Source organism: Triturus cristatus, chromosome 12 (assembly GCF_964204655.1).
Source record: "Triturus cristatus chromosome 12, aTriCri1.1, whole genome shotgun sequence".
NCBI classification, from domain to species: domain Eukaryota; kingdom Metazoa; phylum Chordata; class Amphibia; order Caudata; family Salamandridae; genus Triturus; species Triturus cristatus.
Genome location: NC_140595.1, coordinates 198,457,020 through 198,474,500, shown reverse-complemented (window position 1 = coordinate 198,474,500; position 17,481 = coordinate 198,457,020). Strand labels below are relative to the sequence as shown.

General features: G+C 45.1%; 1 protein-coding gene across 3 annotated transcripts in view; it reads left to right on the top strand.

Annotated features, from left to right (window-relative positions):
- The window catches only part of IL34 (interleukin 34), an 851,078-nt gene that overhangs the window by 619,742 nt on the left and 213,855 nt on the right, over window positions 1-17,481 (top strand). The gene's annotated exons all lie outside the window — the stretch shown is intronic.

The following is a 17,481-nucleotide window of genomic DNA, read 5'->3' as shown; positions in this document are numbered from 1 at the left end:
TCCTCAATGAATCATTACTGGAATCTAGGGACATCGACTGAGTCAATTATTGGAAGCTAGGGACTCCTGGCCGATACAATTTCTATGATTGAAACCTCAAAACAACACAGAAAAATAAAGAACAAGGAAAACACCAAACAAATATGACATTATTTTGTTTAATTTACAAATATATTTTAAAAATTCACATTTTCAGTTTTTCTTCTTGTATATACTTTAATAATTTTCAAGTATGAGTTTGAATATTATTTAATTTGTAACACAGTTGCGGACCCCCTGAGTAGGTCTCCCGGCCCCCCAAGGGGTCTTTGGACCACATGTTATGAACCACTGCCCTAGGGTCTATGGCACACTGGCTACGGTACTATCAGGATCCGAGTTTGCAGCTGAGGTTTCGAGGGCTATAAGCACTGTCCTCTGCTTAAGACAAAACTAAGTATGTGCCTGCCTTCTGCAAACATAAAGTCACTGCATATGTGGAAAAGCCAGTTCTGTTTGTGATGTATTGCTGTCATGACACAAAGCATGCTGCTGGGGCATGAAATGCCATGGGCTAGGCCAGGAATGCTGCATACAACAACAGATAATATTGAGCTCTACTTGCAGACCATCTTGATGTTTCAGGAATACATATTTTTCATGGTTTGGAAAATTTGCTCTCAGGATTTTGGGGGGTGCAAAGCATGTGTGCATATAAAGTAGTAGCCAAGGGCATTAGGGAACGATGCAATTGAGTAAAATGCTTTCTTCGCCAGTCAGCTCTGCATGAGTTTGTGGAAGCTTAATATAATGCAACATCTCACTCATCATCGTACCAGTGCTTCACTGCAATGCATAAAGGAGGTCGGTTGTGACCAGCTGACATTTCAGCAGTCTTTTGGGGAGAACTTTTGGCACATTAATCCAGCAAAGAGAGAAGTTTTACCAGATAAGGAATTGCTGTCTAGTTATTGCTGCATGGATCCGATTTGGTCTCTATTCAACAAAGCATGTGTTAAATGCATCATTCCTCCAATCACTAGTTGGCCAGTACTTGCTCGGGGGACATGCTGAATAAAGTTGCATGTTCTGTAAACTGTCGTTTTTTAGGTCTCACCTAGCTAATGCGTTTACGCAATCGCTATGCGAGACTCTAGTAAGAGGGGCATTTCAAAGTGCTCCCAAAAGTGGATTGCATGGCGAGCACGCGCACAATCACGTGCATCGTGCCGCCATGCAATCCGTTTGGGGAAGCGCTTTAGCCCACTGGCGCGTGCACGTGTAGCCACAGCCTTGGCATCATACTTCAAAGGGTTCGCTCCCCCGCCTGGAATGCGCTTCCCCGCCCCCGCCACAGCATGCCGAGAGATTGTTTCCAATGCTTGTTCTTTAATGGCTTAATGTCATTTGTCTCTCTGGTTGTTAATAGCTCTTGCGCACTATAATGTTCTGTCATAGCACACCGGCTTTATCTTTTCTGTTTAAATATATAAAAGACTCCTTCGTCCCCTCCAGCTCAATAATTATGCACAACTTGGAAATAATATCTTTATCACAATATGGAGAGTAATTGCATCTTGTACTTCTTTGGTGTAGAGGTATGCTCTCTAATTACACGATGGAGTAGTAGTAAACACCTTTTGCTCAGTCTCCTGAGCGGCAGAAAGTAATTAATTTATGGATGGCTCAATGCTTAGATACAAACGTGTAAATAAGTTCACTACTTGGTGCTATATGGTGGAAACATGTTACTGTAAATTATGAACTTGTTGCCGACATCTAGGGTGAGTGATGTGCAAGTCCTAAATTTCCAGCAGGGCCAAATCAAGCGTATCTGTTTCTGAGGACGATCAGCTGTGTAAAGTTAACAGCTGCTATTCACAACACAGAAACGGCACAACTGCCGAAGTCAAGCTACGTAAATGTCGTGCTTCACTGCACAATTATCCTTGCAGACAATCTCCGCTTAGTTTGTACTGGGGAGGAGCGCCCTCTTGTAGCAGGTTTGTGTAGTGCATGAACACAGTTTCTACTCTTCTGAGCAGAATTTAAACACACACACTGGTTGCCTAGAAACCTACTTAAACATGTTCATGACAGCCGTATAAAATGAAAGAGCTACCAGGGCTGAATTTAGACACAAACCACCATCGGAAGAAAAGTATATACCAGCCCCACAATGTAGTGCACAAGACAAAGAAGCTCCTACCCGAGAATTGCTTTCGAAAAAAATCGTACAATTAACAGCATCATTTTTCAAATTTTAATAAACGCAGTGGGGTTTGCAGGAAAACTGACAGAACTTGTCACATTTTTCAATATTTTAAGGCATGTCAACATACCCTGGAAAATATTTCACCTTGGACTTAATATAGTGCCTACAAGTAAACTGTCTGCACATCAGCAATAACGCGCTGCACATCTATGAACATTTGTGTTACAGAGGTAGTACTGTCTTTTCACCCAATTGTATCAAAGGGACTATGTTAAACTGAGAAGTGATGCATTGGGAAGTCAGGTTTACACCAACCAGAAGGACATCTGCCCCCCCCCCCCCCTTGCTGTGCAGATAAGGTACAATCCTTTCAAGGTTCTATGTTCACGCGCCAGTGCACACCCAACGCATATCCGCGTGCTGCTCAAATGCTTCAGCGTATGGTCCCCTGAACACACCGACCTGCCTGTGGTACTGCTTTAATGTGAATGTCTATTAGGGAGACCCTCTGATACTCAAACAACAAGCATTGGCATAGCCAATAGGTCTCGCATTTGGGACCTTATAGGTGTTTAGCCATGCAACAGTTGGTGGTGTTGCACCAAGGATATTCTGCTGCTTAACTAAATACTTATAAGGTCCCACAAGCGAGACCTATTGGCTATGCCAATGCTTGTCTTCTTTTGCCCTGAGGTAATCCAACATGGAGTTAGTCAATGCACTCTCTTCCATCAGGAGGAGCATCCGGTTACCCTGTTACATCTTTTCTCTTTCTCATCCTCAGTACAAGTCCAATTGCAGCCATGACTCCTGTTTGAGCATCTCAACAGGAAGGAGGTGTCATTTAAAAAAAAAAAAAATCCCTTTTTTGATCTGGCTTGACAGTGCAGCTGTCGCCAGACAATTGTGTGAGGATCTCTAGAGAGGTGCTTTGGCTCCACCCACATTTTGGGAGTCAGGAGTACATGTTTTGATGGGGCAGACCTTTTGTACTTCCACAAAAAAAGTGCTTGCCCTCCACGCAGTTGCAATAATTTTGTTTATTTATTCAGCTGCCTAAGCTTGAACTTTCAGGGACACATGCATGACAATGGCTATTAAAGTGTGTTAGATAACTAGATAATTTATGTTAATATTGTTTGGTTGTTTTTCTCTGGCAGCAGCACAAATGGGAGGAGGGCAGTCATTAAGCTACTTGGAATTTTAGGTCTGGCAACTGTCACATAACCTGTAACATACATCAATATTACTATGCACTTTCTAGCTTCGACACATATCTATCCCCATGCAATTTACTTGTAATACTTCACATTACCATTCAACATTCCTTTATAGCTCGACCTATTGGTATTGCCAATGCTTGTTATCATTTGGAGCTCTTGAGTAATGACTAGGCCCAGTATAAATGTTTGTTACACCGGTGTAATTTACAGCATTTCACATTACACTTTTTACATGAAATTTCCAAAATTACACCATTACACTCTGTTGGTTAATTTCAAGTCCATTCGGGTAAAAATCCAATCGCGGGTGCATGGGAACAATGCAAACTAACAGGACATCTGTTATTCTCAGCGCTTGTGTTTTATGCAATGTTTTAGTGTAAAATGTGTCCTTGTATCCAAAATGGACGCAAGGACACATTTCGCCCTAAAGAATAGTGCTGAAAGTCAGATTTGCATTTTACATAATTTTCTCAAATGTTCACATATTTTCGCAAAAGGCAATTACACAAATTTGGCTCATCCCTAGTAATGACATCTAAATGCAATCACAACAGGAATATACAGCTTCTTTTTCAGAAATGCCCTTGTTTCCAGAAACATTAAGAAAGGTTGCAATTAATCAAACTTTTGAAGTGTGATACCTCTAAATATATAATTTTTTTAAATGCTGGAAACTTGCCATTCAACAAAAAATTATAGTGAACCACCTTTACGCGCAAACCTACCCGTGGCCCAGAAGATTCAAATTACACCACCGAGATGCCCCAGAGCACCTCTGTATGAGTGTTGCCTATTGTGTGCGGCTGAATAATTGGCTACACCTATGCTTTTGCTTTACGGGTACACACACCACCAAATCTCATAGTGTTTGAAAGATAATTTGCTATCTTGTACCAAATCTCTCACTGAGTTCTTTGTTATTTAGCATACCAGCACAGACTAGGTTTCCAGTCCTACCTGCATCAACCGTGGCCCTGTTTACTTTAGTCAAGGGTTTCCCATTGAATCTGTAAATCTTATCCTTGCCCTTGCTCACTACAGTGGATCTCAAGTTTCTCTATGCTAGCTGTGAGTACCTGATGTAATAAATGCTTTTTCCCTGCATTGTGGTACATGTAGTTTTGCCTTTCCCGTTCTCTTGCTGGACTTCCTGCTTAAATCTAGTGAAGACCCTTCTTTTACACATAAAGCCTGGTTCCCCAGGGGACTGCAGTCCTGGGTCCAATTAGGAAACACCTAGTTCAATCAATTCTCAACAGTATCTTGGCCTTTATTCTCACCTCAATTGCCAGAATTATCATGCCCAAATGCTGGTTTACAAATCCCCTTACAGAGATTCAAAATTCATACCCGTTCACCCTTTTACCCGCCCTTAGTAAATTACTGGGGGAGACAGTTGCAAAAAACAAAGATACACTTCATCCTGGAAGAGAGTAATATTCTGGATTCCAGAAAGGTTGTTTTTTGGCCCACGAGGGGAAAATAATCCGCTCTGATTCTGGTGAATGAGGAATTAAGAGCTCGGTTGGACAATGGAGGTGCTGTGCAGTTGATCCTATTGAATTTACCTACATCTGAAACTGTGGACCATTCTGTACAGCTGCATCTTCTTCAGAAGGTCGGGATTGAGAGTATCGTCATCCAATGGCTTGCATCCTTCTTGGAAAACCAATGCTGTCAATCAAATTAGCCTATTTCCATTAATCTTCTGCATCACTGAGAGTGCTGTAGGGGGTCATTCTCATTCTGCTCAATGTTTCTCTTGCAAATATCTTTAGGTCCCTTACATGCAAAGCTCTATCCTATGCCGACAATACATAAAAGAGTTTTTGTTGGACAAACACACCCCATTCTCTAGCCAGTCTGTGGCGCTGTCTCTGTCTCGTGGCCATCCAGCAACTGATGTGGCATAACATTCTTAAGTTTAATGCCAGTAAGTGGAAGCTCTTAATCATAGGAAATAACAACAGTAGGTGAAATGGTCTACCTTGGTCATAAAGTATGGGCGACACACCCCTATCCCGCTACTATAAGTTAGACCTTTGTAAGTAATTATTGACCAACACCTCTTAAGTCTCCTTAAAGGAAAAGTTCCTCTTTGTGGATAATCTAAATACCAAGGCATTACCACCCAAAGGGTGGGGGTTTTAAAGAGTGGACTTGCACTAGGAAGTCTTGCAAGACCAAGCAGTCGAAATGGCCCTCCCTGTGCACCTAATACCTGGTGAAGGTGTCTGTGAACTCCAATGTAGAAGCTTGGCAAATGCCCACTGCCCCTTACCAATGTCATCGAGGCAGCCTTGTCTCCCATGTAATGAGCCTGAAGGCTCTCCAAAGACTCCTTTTTGGCCAGAGCGCAGCATGTTTATATGCACAGGACGATCCACACGGACAGTGTTTGATTCTAGACCAGTTTTCCTTTTACGCGCCAGCAAAGCCAATGAAGAGCTGATCATCTACCCCATGGTAATTCGTATACTTGATGTAAGAGCTAAGAGGGTCCAACCAGTGAAGTTTCTTCTCCTTAGAAGTGTAGGGTGGAATGGAAAAGGCACAAAGATTGATAGATTGTCCCATGAAAAAAGATATCTTCAACAAGAAGGAAGGGCAGCTTTGCAGTCCCATCTTATCCATAAAAAACGGTAGTATATGAAGGTACAACTGACAATGTCTGTAGCTCACTGACACGGTTCACCAAAGTAATTGCAATGAGGTATACCATCTTAATGGTCAGCAATCTCATGGCGCAACAGTGAATGGGCTCAAAGGGTGTGCACATCAGGAATGTGAGGAGCACATAAAGGCCCAATTTAGTCATAATAATGGGCACAGCAGGAACATACATGCGTGAGTCCTTTGAATGCAACACAGCTGGTGCCCTAAATAACAGCTCGTCCTGCAAATTTAAAAAGACTGAAAATGCAACAAATAACCTTTAATGGTGCATCCTGCAACACACTGCTGGGCCAGGGAGAGAACAATCATGAGAACATCAGATGGTTTGACCTGAAAAGGATCAACTTGACAGTCTCTACCATGCACTTTACCAAACGGCCCCAATACATAGATTTAGCAGATGGGCATATAGATTCAAAAATAACACTAATTCTGCGGGCAGATCAATTCCGTTCAGTTGTTGTCACAAAATCTCCACAAATGAGGTGTAGGTTGTAGAAATCTGGGTGCCGGATCCCGCCCTGTTGCTGAGACAGGAGATCCTCCAAAAGAGGTAGGTGTACCAGAGAGCAGATGCTCAGGCTCAGCATGTCAAAGTACCACATTTTCCTGGCCCAATCTGAGGCTATCAGGATCGCTTGAGCCCGGTCCTTCCTGGTCTTCATAACTGGAGGCAGGAGTCGCAGAGGTGAAAAAGCATACAGGAGATCAGAGGCAGACGGCAGGCGCAATGTGTCTCTCACAGGAGCTTGAGGCGGGAACAAAAGCACACAACAACGGTGTCACTGCGAGTTCCTAGTGGTGGTGAAAAATGCAGCCAAGGCATGTCCAACTGGACAAAGATGCTTTCAACCATCTCTGGATGAGAGTACTATTTGTAGTCCGCCAGATGACATCTGCTCGGCTTGCTAGCCCTGACATTCAGCTAATCCATGAAATGATTAGTTATCAAAGAGCTCCCTTGGAGGTTGAACCACCTCCAGAGTCACGATACTTCCTGGCACAGGGCCCATAATCCCACACCATCCTGCTTGTCACAGTACCACAAGGCGGTTGTGTAGTCTGTCAAGACCTGATTCCGCATCCTCTTTATGGACAGGAGGAAGGCCTTCAGAGCCAAACAGAGCTCCAGGAGGTAGATTTGGTGTCTATGCTCCACTGGTGACCAAAGAATCCTAATATCCACCTCTGCCAGGTGATAGCCTCAGCCAGGGACAATGCATCTGCCATTACCGTGAGCTCTGTATGGGGTAGGGATACAGTTTGCCACATGTTAGGTTGATGTTTAATAGCCACCACAAAGGGTTCAGATGTTTTCTAAGAGGCAGTCTCAATGCTGTCCCAATTGCTGCATGTTGGACCAGCGTGTTGCATGATGCCACTAAACCAAAAAGTTTCAGAACCATCTGCACTGGGACACAGGATTGAGCTAAACAAATCAGGATCATAACCTGAATGTCTCGGACTTGTTGCAGGTGTGGAAAAGTCCGTAAGGCACTATATCCAGGATGTCTCCTATTAAGGGAATCCTCTACAAAGACTTTACATGAGATTTTGGCTCACTGATAAAAAAAAAACAGGGATTATGTGGACCAAAGTCAACATCTCAGGTTTATACTTGCAAAGGAACATGTTCAGAATCAGAAGTCAAAGGTTTTATATCAGCCTGAGCCCTCTGCCCTTTTTTTGCATCCAAAACACCTCCTCTCCTTATCCTCCTTTGAGACTTCCTATATGACCCCTTTGCCCACCAGAGACTGAACATCCTGTGCAAGAATGCTATGTTAATTTCTATAGCGTACTAATCATGTTAGAGGGTATCCAGGTGCCTGGGCAGATGTCTAGGTGTGTGGTCTCTAATGTGCTTATAGGAAGAGCAAGGTCTTCAGCTTCTTGCGGAACTCAAGAAGTGAGGAGCTGGCTCTGATGTGTTGAGGGGGGTCGTTCCATGTCTTAGGCGCGATGTAGGAGAATGAGTGACCTCCAGTTTTGCTTTTGCAGATGTGGGGAGTGTGTGCGAGTGAGTGCGTGGAAGAGCCTAGGTGTCTGGTGGGTTGGTGAAAGTGTATGCGGCTTTTCAGGTAGTCTGGTCCTGTGTTGTTTAGGGCTTTGTATGTGTGTATGAGAAGTTTGAATTGGCTGTGCTTGTGAATAGGGAGCCAGTGCTGCTTCCTGAGATGCAGTGTGATGTAGGTACGGCGTGGGAGGTCGAGTATGGGTCTTGCTGCTGTCTTCTGGATGGTCTAAAGCCCTACGTAGGAGTTGTTTGGAGATTCCGGCATAGAGAATGTTGCCATAGTCTAGACTGCTGGTGATGAGTGTTCGCATTACTGCCCGACCGGTGTTCTGAGGCAACCATTTGTAGATCTTTCTCAGCATGCATAGGATGTGGAAGCAGGAGATGCATATTGCATTGACTTGAGCTGTCATGTTGAGCTTGTCATATAGGATGACCCTAGATTTATTGCATGGGCTATGGCTGTGGGTGTTGGTCCTTGCTCTGACAGTCACCAGGTGGAGTCCCATGGAGAGAGCTTGTTGCCGAAGGCAAGTACTTCCGTCTTGTCGGAGTTGAGCTTCAGGCAGTTGGTACGCATCCAGTCTGCTGCCATGATCATGCAGTTGGTGAGGCTGGTTCTGGTGGTGGTTGTCTTGTCTGTCAGGGAGAGGATGAGTTGAGTGTCATCAGCCTAGGAGATGACGGAGACGCCTTGTGAGCGGATGATGTTATCGAGTGGTGTCATGTATATGTTGAAAAGGGTGGAGCTAAAGGACAATACCTGTTGGACTCCGCATATCAGTTTCTTGGTCTCTGATGTGAAGGGTGGCAGCGTGACCCTTTGGGTTATTACCGTGAGGAACCAACAGATCCATTTGGGAGCAGATCCTTGTTTGCCAACCTCGTGGAGTCTTCTGATGACGGTGTTGCGGGAGACAGTGTCGAAGGCAACGGAGAGGTTGAGCAGGATGAGGGCTTCTGTTTCTCCTTGATCCAGGATGATTCCAATGTCAGTGGTGGCCATGATGAGTGCTGTTTCGGGGCTGTGATTCATTCTGAATCCTGACTGACTGTTATCTACAAGATGGTGAAGCTCAATATGGGTTGCTTGTTGATGGCCTTCTCATTCACTTGGGCAGGATAGGAGAGAAAGGAGATGGTTCAGAAGTTGTTCAGTGATTCGGTTCAGCTGTGGGCTTCTTGAGGAGGGCGATGACGGATGTGTTGATGATGTGGGTCAGTGTTTTGCTGATTGGAGGCATGATCTGCCAAAGTCTGAATAAACACAGGTGGAAAGTGAAGGGGGAAATAGGAAAGGGAGGGCATACCCATATTTGACAACCTGCGAGACGCATTGGCCTGAGGTAAATGCACGCTAGTCGGGTAGATAAAAACATATTTTGCCCCTTGCCAGCAGTGCATGACCACTGAATGGGGACCTAGAGCAGCTTAGGCTTACTCAAATCAAGCAAAGAGGAGGAAGGAGGCTGCTATCCCTGGTGGTGGCCACAGTCTCTGACACAACCCTGTCCTCTAGAGCAGTTAAAGGGCTGTGCTGGTTGCTGAATGGGTTGAGAGGTCTGCTTGATGCAATAGGCAAAACCCTAAGAATATCCCCTAATGTTCCAATATTGCTGATGGAACTGAGGGGGTCAGTGATAACCCCAAATAGTGGGCCATAAGCATGCTGTGCTTGAAGCACTCCACTGCAGAGTCTGCCTTTTCACCAAAGAATTTGAGGCCATCCGATGGAATAGCCACAATGGATGTCTGCACATCGCCAGAAAATCTTGTGGTGTATATCCAGGCATGACAACTGATCACTACAATTGGTGCTCATGGTGCAACACACACAGTCCTGTGTATTCCGGCCAGCATTCAAGACATGCTTTGCTGTGTGCTCTCCATCTTGAAGTGGCTGGACACAGGTATTTCTGAATTAATCAGAGATGGCTAGCAAGACCTCACTAGCCATATCCCACAGTGTAAGAGCATAGAGTCCCAGCAAGCAGAAAGCATTCTGAGATCTCTGAGCCAAACTTACAGAGGAAAAAACTGTTCCCCTATGCGCTTTGATTCCCTGTCTGGTGACACAGTAGGGAATACGTTTGGATTAATCACACTGGTGGAGGCTTGAACTACCAAGCTCTTGGGAGTCGAGTGCTATATTAAAAACACCGGGTCCTCAGAGTTCGCCCTATTTGAGTAGATCCAAGGCTGATTTGCATAAGGCTGGCTCAATTCTGAGGTGGAATGCTGAGCAAAATAACAATGGTCTGGCATGTAGCCCAGAGTAATTACCAGTGGCTGATATTAATTCAAGCATTCTACCCATCACGTTTTTGTTTTCCTCAGTGTGACTTCCTGTATGCGACAAGTATGCCCAGTTGTGGGTCCCGTGCTGACTGTGCTACCGTCGCAAAGCTGCACCTGAATTGAATAGGCTGTAATAGTATGAAACCTGTCTGGGGTTGCTTGTGTTCTGGTTCAGAGTGGACATGGTTTTAGCAATTTGGTTAGGATTGTTCCTCTTGTAGCTGGAGCAAGGCTGATTTGCATATGGCTGGTTCCTGCCAGAAGTAGCATGCTTGGCAAAACAACAATGATCTTGCAGACGGCTCAGAGTAATTACCTGCAACTGAGATTGTTAATTCAAGCATTCCAACCATCACTTTTTTGTTTTCCTCAGTGTGACAGGTATACCCAGAAGTGGGTTCCATGCTCATTGTGCCACTAGAACCAAGCTATTATCTACGACAGATCCCCTAATAGTCTGAAACCAGTCTGGTTTCAGTGCTCATTGTGCCAGTGGAACCAAGCTGTCCTCTACTGCAGAGGCCCTAATAGTCCGAAACCAGTCTGGGGTTGCTTGCATTACAGTTCAGAGTGGACATGGTCTGTCAATAAGGGCGGGACTGTTCCTATTGGATAAGGAATAAGTCTGATTTGCTTATGGATGTGTCCTGCCCGAGGTGGCATGCTCGACAGAAAATATGTTGTGGGATGTAGTCCATTGTAATTACCAGTGACAGAGATTAATTTAAGCATTCCATTCTTCGCTTTTTTGTTTTCCTCCGTGAAATACCGAAAGAGAAACAGGCATGCTGAGACCTGGTTCTGTGCTCATTCTGCCAATGAAAAGATTTTGCACCCTATTAAAGAGACCCAAATAGGCCAAAAAAGGTCTGAGGTTGCTTGTGTTTTCCGGTCTAGAGGGGACATGGCCTGGCAGTTTCTGCTGCACGGTTCTTATTGGAGAAGTATGAAGGCTGGTTTGCATATGGCTGCTTCCTGTCTGAGGTGGCACCCTGAACAAAAATGACAATCTGGAACGTGGCCCAGTCTAATTCGCAGTGGCTGAGATTAATTCAAGCATTTCACCCTTCACTTTTTGGTTTTCCTCAGTGTCTAGACCATTTGGCATTCAGAAGCTTTAAATATAGGCCACCAACAGTGAATTATGGAGGGACTAAATTACTGCCTCTCACCCGTCATCCTCGTTATTGTGAGGATCTGGGTGTACTATATGATATAGATACAGAGCCTTAGCATGAAGTACACTCACATAGACCTTTCTGGGTCCAGTCAGGGTTGTTTACTTAACCTTCAACTGAACCCTTTGGTAGCTATGGCACAGAGCAGCAAGGTTTAGCAAAGGAACAATGTGTAAAGCATTTAACAGAACCAAACAACAGCAACAATTTATAAAAGGAGAGCATATTTTAATGACATTTTAGAGGCCATAATCATTAACATCCACCAGGGGGTTCCAGAGATACAGATTTTAGACCTTTAATATTTTGTGATGCAACTGCAAACAAGCATTGGCAAATGTAAAGTTGAAAACTTTTGGAATGTTTGTAAAAGTTAGTGCAAGTGTTCTGGCCCGACTTAGGTGAACAAATCCATCATGGATGAGGTCTAAGGGGCTAGAAAGAATACATTGGACAGTTATCTGGCCACCAGAGTGTTTTTAGAGCGAGTTCCAAACTTTACAGAACAACCATCATTGACTTCTGTTGAGTGGTCCTGATGCTGAGGGATGCAGGCTTAAAGATGCTCAATGTCGCTGCTAATGCTGTTTGGTCCACAGGGGTGAAGTCTGGTCGAGTCCTCGGTCCACAGGTGAGTGGGGGCGACTCTGTCCACGGATCTCAGGGTCCCATGAAGTCCTCTATGCAGGGTTCCCAGCGCTTCCGATGTAGTCTGTGTGGTTTTGCAGCACAGCCGTCACGGTGCAAATCTTTGGTGGGGGCTGGTGTCTGCCTTGGGTGATGAATCCAGTCGCAACCAACACTCACCGGTCCAGCAGACACAGGTGCACCTTTTGGCTATTTCCTAATTGTGCTTTGGGGTGCCTGGCTTCCGGTAGCCGCAAAATTTCTGCCGAGTTGCGACTGGGGCTCTTTCAGCTTTAGTAACCACAGTGCCTGTCTAGGAGGTCAGCCATCTGACCCTTGGAGTCTCTGCTTCAGACTGGGGTTGGGAATCAACATTTCCCCAAGCCAGGCACACAGAACAGGGTCCAAACTCTGCTAGCCCAAAGTCCAGCAGGTGTAGTCACTGCAACATCGCAGCCTCTCTTTGTCCGCTTTCAATGGTTGGAAAGTGGTCTTCTTCTTGTCCTTGTTCCGAATCCAGCAAGTACTGAAGTCTCGGGTGCCAAGGATGCCCATTATATCCCAGTAAAGTGCCCGAGGGGACAACGCAGTCACTAGCCAATGGACTAGTAGGTCCCCTCCTATCTGGTGACACAGTTCAGATGATGTGTGGCATCTGGCTATCCCAGAGTCCTACTTGCATGCCACAAACATGGCTGAAGTCTTCCTCGAGTGTAGGGACCATGGTAGCCCACTCCTGGGGGTGTGGCTACCAGGGGCTGCACGCCCACAGAAAACTGGTTCTGAAACCTGTTTTTCCTCACTTGGCCCTGGCTCTGCCTGGTCTAGGGAAAACAAAAGGCTCCTGCAGGGGAGTGTTGTTGCAGCGGCCTTTCAAAGGCGGCATCACTCTTTGATGCTTGCCTTTTGGGCTAACACTCTTTGCAGCCCATCCTGTGGGAGGGGGTCACACCTACAGTACTGCAACAGCCTTTGTTCCTGGCCTGAGAGTCGTTCACATGTCTCCCCAGGTGAGCAGAAACCTGTCATAGTCCCAGTGCATCTGCAAGGTCACTGGACCAGCTGGGTTCAGGAATTGGCTACTTAAGCAAAAGTGGCCAGCAATAAATTTGACATAAATGTTAACTGCACCATTGAGTCGCATTTGATGTCCCTTTAATTTGATACCTTACATGACATAGTTAGGTAGCCCCTGTCAGGAGTTAAACATATTCGAATGTCAACCGTTAATCCAGCAATCACCTTATAAGGCTTCTTACCTATCCCCAGCAAACTCCAACACTTTAGAGTTTTGTGGTACAGACAAATCAAAAATATATGTCTGTTTGAACAATATACAGCTCCTTTCCTTAGGGCTTCATAGGCATGCCTTAGAGGAAACATATATATAGTTAAGGGATTTGTTCACTTTGAAATTAATGGTAATGGCAAATGTGTATGTGCAGTGCATTCAGAGCCTCTCCAGTCTGCAATGGCAGCTGAAAGTCGTGTTTTCACTTTGTCACATACAAGAGTGTCACAATCAGTGCTGCAGCTCATGTCTGGACAGCCAGCCTTACATGCCATAGGGTACCATATACTAGGGACTTATAAGTAAGTCAGCACATGCCAATTGGGATCATCTAAAAAAACATAACATTTTAAAGAGGAAAGAACACTGTCACCGAGGTCTGGACAGCAGGCCTCAGTGCACTCTCAAAGTCGAAAACCAGTCAGTAGTCCAAAATGGGGCAAAACGTTGGGGGAAGCCTGCAAAAAGCCTGTTTTCCCACAGTCATGCAGAACATTTTAAAGGCTATGATGGCATCAGAATCTGATCTGAACAAAGCTTCCAGCCAATGGTAGTGGCGTCAGTGGAGTGGCTGGGGTGTCTCCAAAGTTGGAGGCTGCGCCTTGGTGAATACTTAACGGGACATAGGCCTGGCGTGGGCTGACATTGGCTCCAAATCGGAAACTGGGACTGGGGGGGTGCAGTAGGGCCACTGGAGTAGAGGTCACTGTTAGGGCAGGTAGTACTAACGAGGCAGGAATGGAGGTGTGGGCTTGCATCGGTAGGGGCCTAGGTGGAGGCCTAGAGGGGTTAGTTGGTTCAGGGGCAGGCCAACTGGAGCCCCCTGTGGTTTGGTGGAGCCCAAAGGTGCTTCGGAGGAAGTTTGCAATGTCTGAAAAGTTGTAGCATGGCCTCTTGGAAGGCCTCTACCTGCTTTGGGGCTGATGAGGGTACGAGGAGCTCACGGAGTGCTAGATCAGCCTCAGAGCAGGCTCTGAGGTAGATGAATGGGTTGGAGTCAGGTCTCAGGTGTGCTCACTGTATGACTTCTCTCCTGAACAGGAGTGATGGGATGGAGAGGAGTCCCACGTGGACTTCTTGCGTGTATAGCAGGACTTGTCCCACGACTTTGTCTTTGACTTACCTGAGGAGGGTGAACTGGAGGGAGACATAGACTTAGATTCGGAATGGGTCTGCGATGTGGAGAAAGAGCGGGTGCGCTGCTTGGAGTGCCCCCCCCTCCCCCCCCCCATATCTTGTGTTCTGTGATGTAAAGCCTTGCCCCCAGTCCCAAATGGCCTTCTGGTGAATCAGGAATCATTTGTTGCAGGACTTTGAGTCATGCGTAGAGCCTTGATATAAGAAGCCAACATTCTGCAGATCTGTGACCAACATTTGCTTCTTGCAGTTGAGGCATGGTTTCAAGCTTGTGGTCTTCGGGGGAGACATTGTCCCCACCACACTGTCTTTGAAAAACACTTTAGGAGTAAGTAAAACACTAACAAAAGGTGGGAGTGGAGCTCCAGATCCTCGAAGGGCGCAGAAAGAAAAGAACTGACATCAGTGTGCATGGATGTTGCATATATGCTGCGCCGTGGCATCCCGTCCAGAGGCAAGTATGATGCCACTTCGGAATTTGATGGAGTAGATTGCCGGCACGCAGGAGCAGCTGCTATGATAAGCTTGAGATCTAGTCTGGTGCTTGGGAAAATTCAGAAGTTGAGGAATATGCAATTAGAAGTATCCATCCGAACAAGTGTCATCTTTTCTGCGTCAGTATCAGCTTGTCATAGTTGTGGCAGTCCTCATGCTGTCAGTGGGTTATATGTACCTCTCCGTGATCATACAGGAATAAAACTTCAGTAGGCGCAGGATACACCTGTGAGCTCAGTTCATTATCTACAAAGAGATCATGTTTCGCATCCTTGGTGAAATCTTCAACACCGAACGGTAGACCACTGATTCTTGGCCAAGTGCTGTGTCTGGTCCATATTGTTTTCTAAGATTCTGGATTGTCAGTGCTTAGTTCCTTGGTTGTCCCATATGTTCCAACATGATCTCTTTATTCTGATAGCTTTCTCCTCTCAATGATATCAATGATTGCGCATGATAGTTTAGGAGGCAGATCAATTAGGCTGATGGATATTAAGTTATGGAATAATTTACCTCCAGAACTACTCACAAGTGTTGTCATTTGGCTTTCAACCAAGTATTCAGAACCTTTTTATTTTGTTAGCCACCTCTCAATTACTGAAAATGAAATGAAAATAGGTACTTGTAAAGCGCACGGCTACTCCACAGAGTGTCCCGGCGCTGACAATGAGCCCACTGGAAAACAGAAACAAAGCTTGCACACAGGTCACGGCCGCCCGAAGAATTACAGCTGGAAAAGCCAGGTTTTAAGCTGTCTTAAAGTGAACAGGTCCTGCACCAGCCTAAGATAGGGAGGCAGTCCGTTCCATGAGCAAGCGGCCAGCACTTGAAACGAACGACCGCCTATACGAGAGTGGACATACTTGGGTATGTGCATTAGTAACTGGCCAGAGGACCTAAGGGCCTGCTGTGGCACGTAGGGTTGGATCCTTTCCCTAAGACACACTGCCCCTGTGCCATGAAAGGCACGAAAAGCTAGGACCAGCGTTTTAAATTGGATCCTCTTATATATCGGGAGCCAATGTAGGGCCTTCAGGTGGATAGTCATATGTGCTCTGGGCCCTACCTTAAGAATGGCTCTAGCTGCTGCATTTTGAGCCACCTGCAGACGATTCAATAGATACTCAGGGAGGCCCAGGTACAATATATTAACATAATCCAACCTGGATGTAATCAGGGCTTGGACTACTGTCTTCCGGTACTTGACCGATGGCAGAGGAAGGAAGTTTTTTAACATTTTCAGCATGCCGAAGCATGAGCCCACCACGGCCTGGATTTGGGCTTTCATTGTTAGGGTAGTGTCTAGCTTGACCCCTAAGTTCTTCACAATGCTGACAGAAGCGGTAGGAGGGGACATGCTCCGAGGCCACCATTGGTGCCATGATTCACAGGGCAGGCAACCGAAAAAGATAATCTCTGATTTTTCTGGGTTGGACTTTAGTTGATTAAACCGCAACCAAGAGAAAACCTCTGTAAGACAGGTGTTGATCTCCTCGCCTCTAAAACCATAGCCTTTGTCGCACTTAAACAATAAATGGCTGTTATTGTCTTTCCCTTATCCTTAGAAGCAGTTTTTGGATTATGTTTTTTAATGAGGGTCAGAAAACCTCTTTGTAATCATCATGTTCTACACATACTAACATCAATAAAGGCAGATAAAAGGTGGAGCGATTAACACAGCTAGATGATCTAAACACACCTGAAACTGACATATCTCTCCAGGGAGACCTGGTAAACCTGTGCTGACGTTTTGGTCAACATTACTTTGTATTTTCAGAATTGTAGGCTCTACCTTACAACGGGTAGAGAAAGATCTGCAGTATCAGAATGGAAAGTACTGTTTTTGAGAAAAACAGGAGTGGGCAAAGGTATTACAGGTGGTGGGGGCACACTTTAAAAATTGATGTCTCTCTAGTTACTGTTATTCGGGTCAAGAATCAATCTTTACTCAACCAAAAAATTCAGTACTAGAGAATCACTTCTATCTTCATTCTTCCCTAACCTTTATTTTCAATTAATGATTAGATCTGAATTTAATTCAGTGACAGGAGGAACATCACTTATGTTCATTATTCATTTTATTTTACAAAAAATAATTATACTAATTTCATTCATATACGTTTCATTTCACAGGTTTATCCTACATAAAACATGGCTCATCTAAAAATGATCCACAAATCTAAAACCCCTACGTCAGGCATTCTTCCTCATTCACACCTAACTAACAATTAGATCCTGGTGAAGGGTGATTAACAGACTATCATAACACAATATTAAACATGGCATTTCAATCTATTGCTCTTCTGGAATCTATTCAGTATTATCTTCTCTTCAGCTTTTTT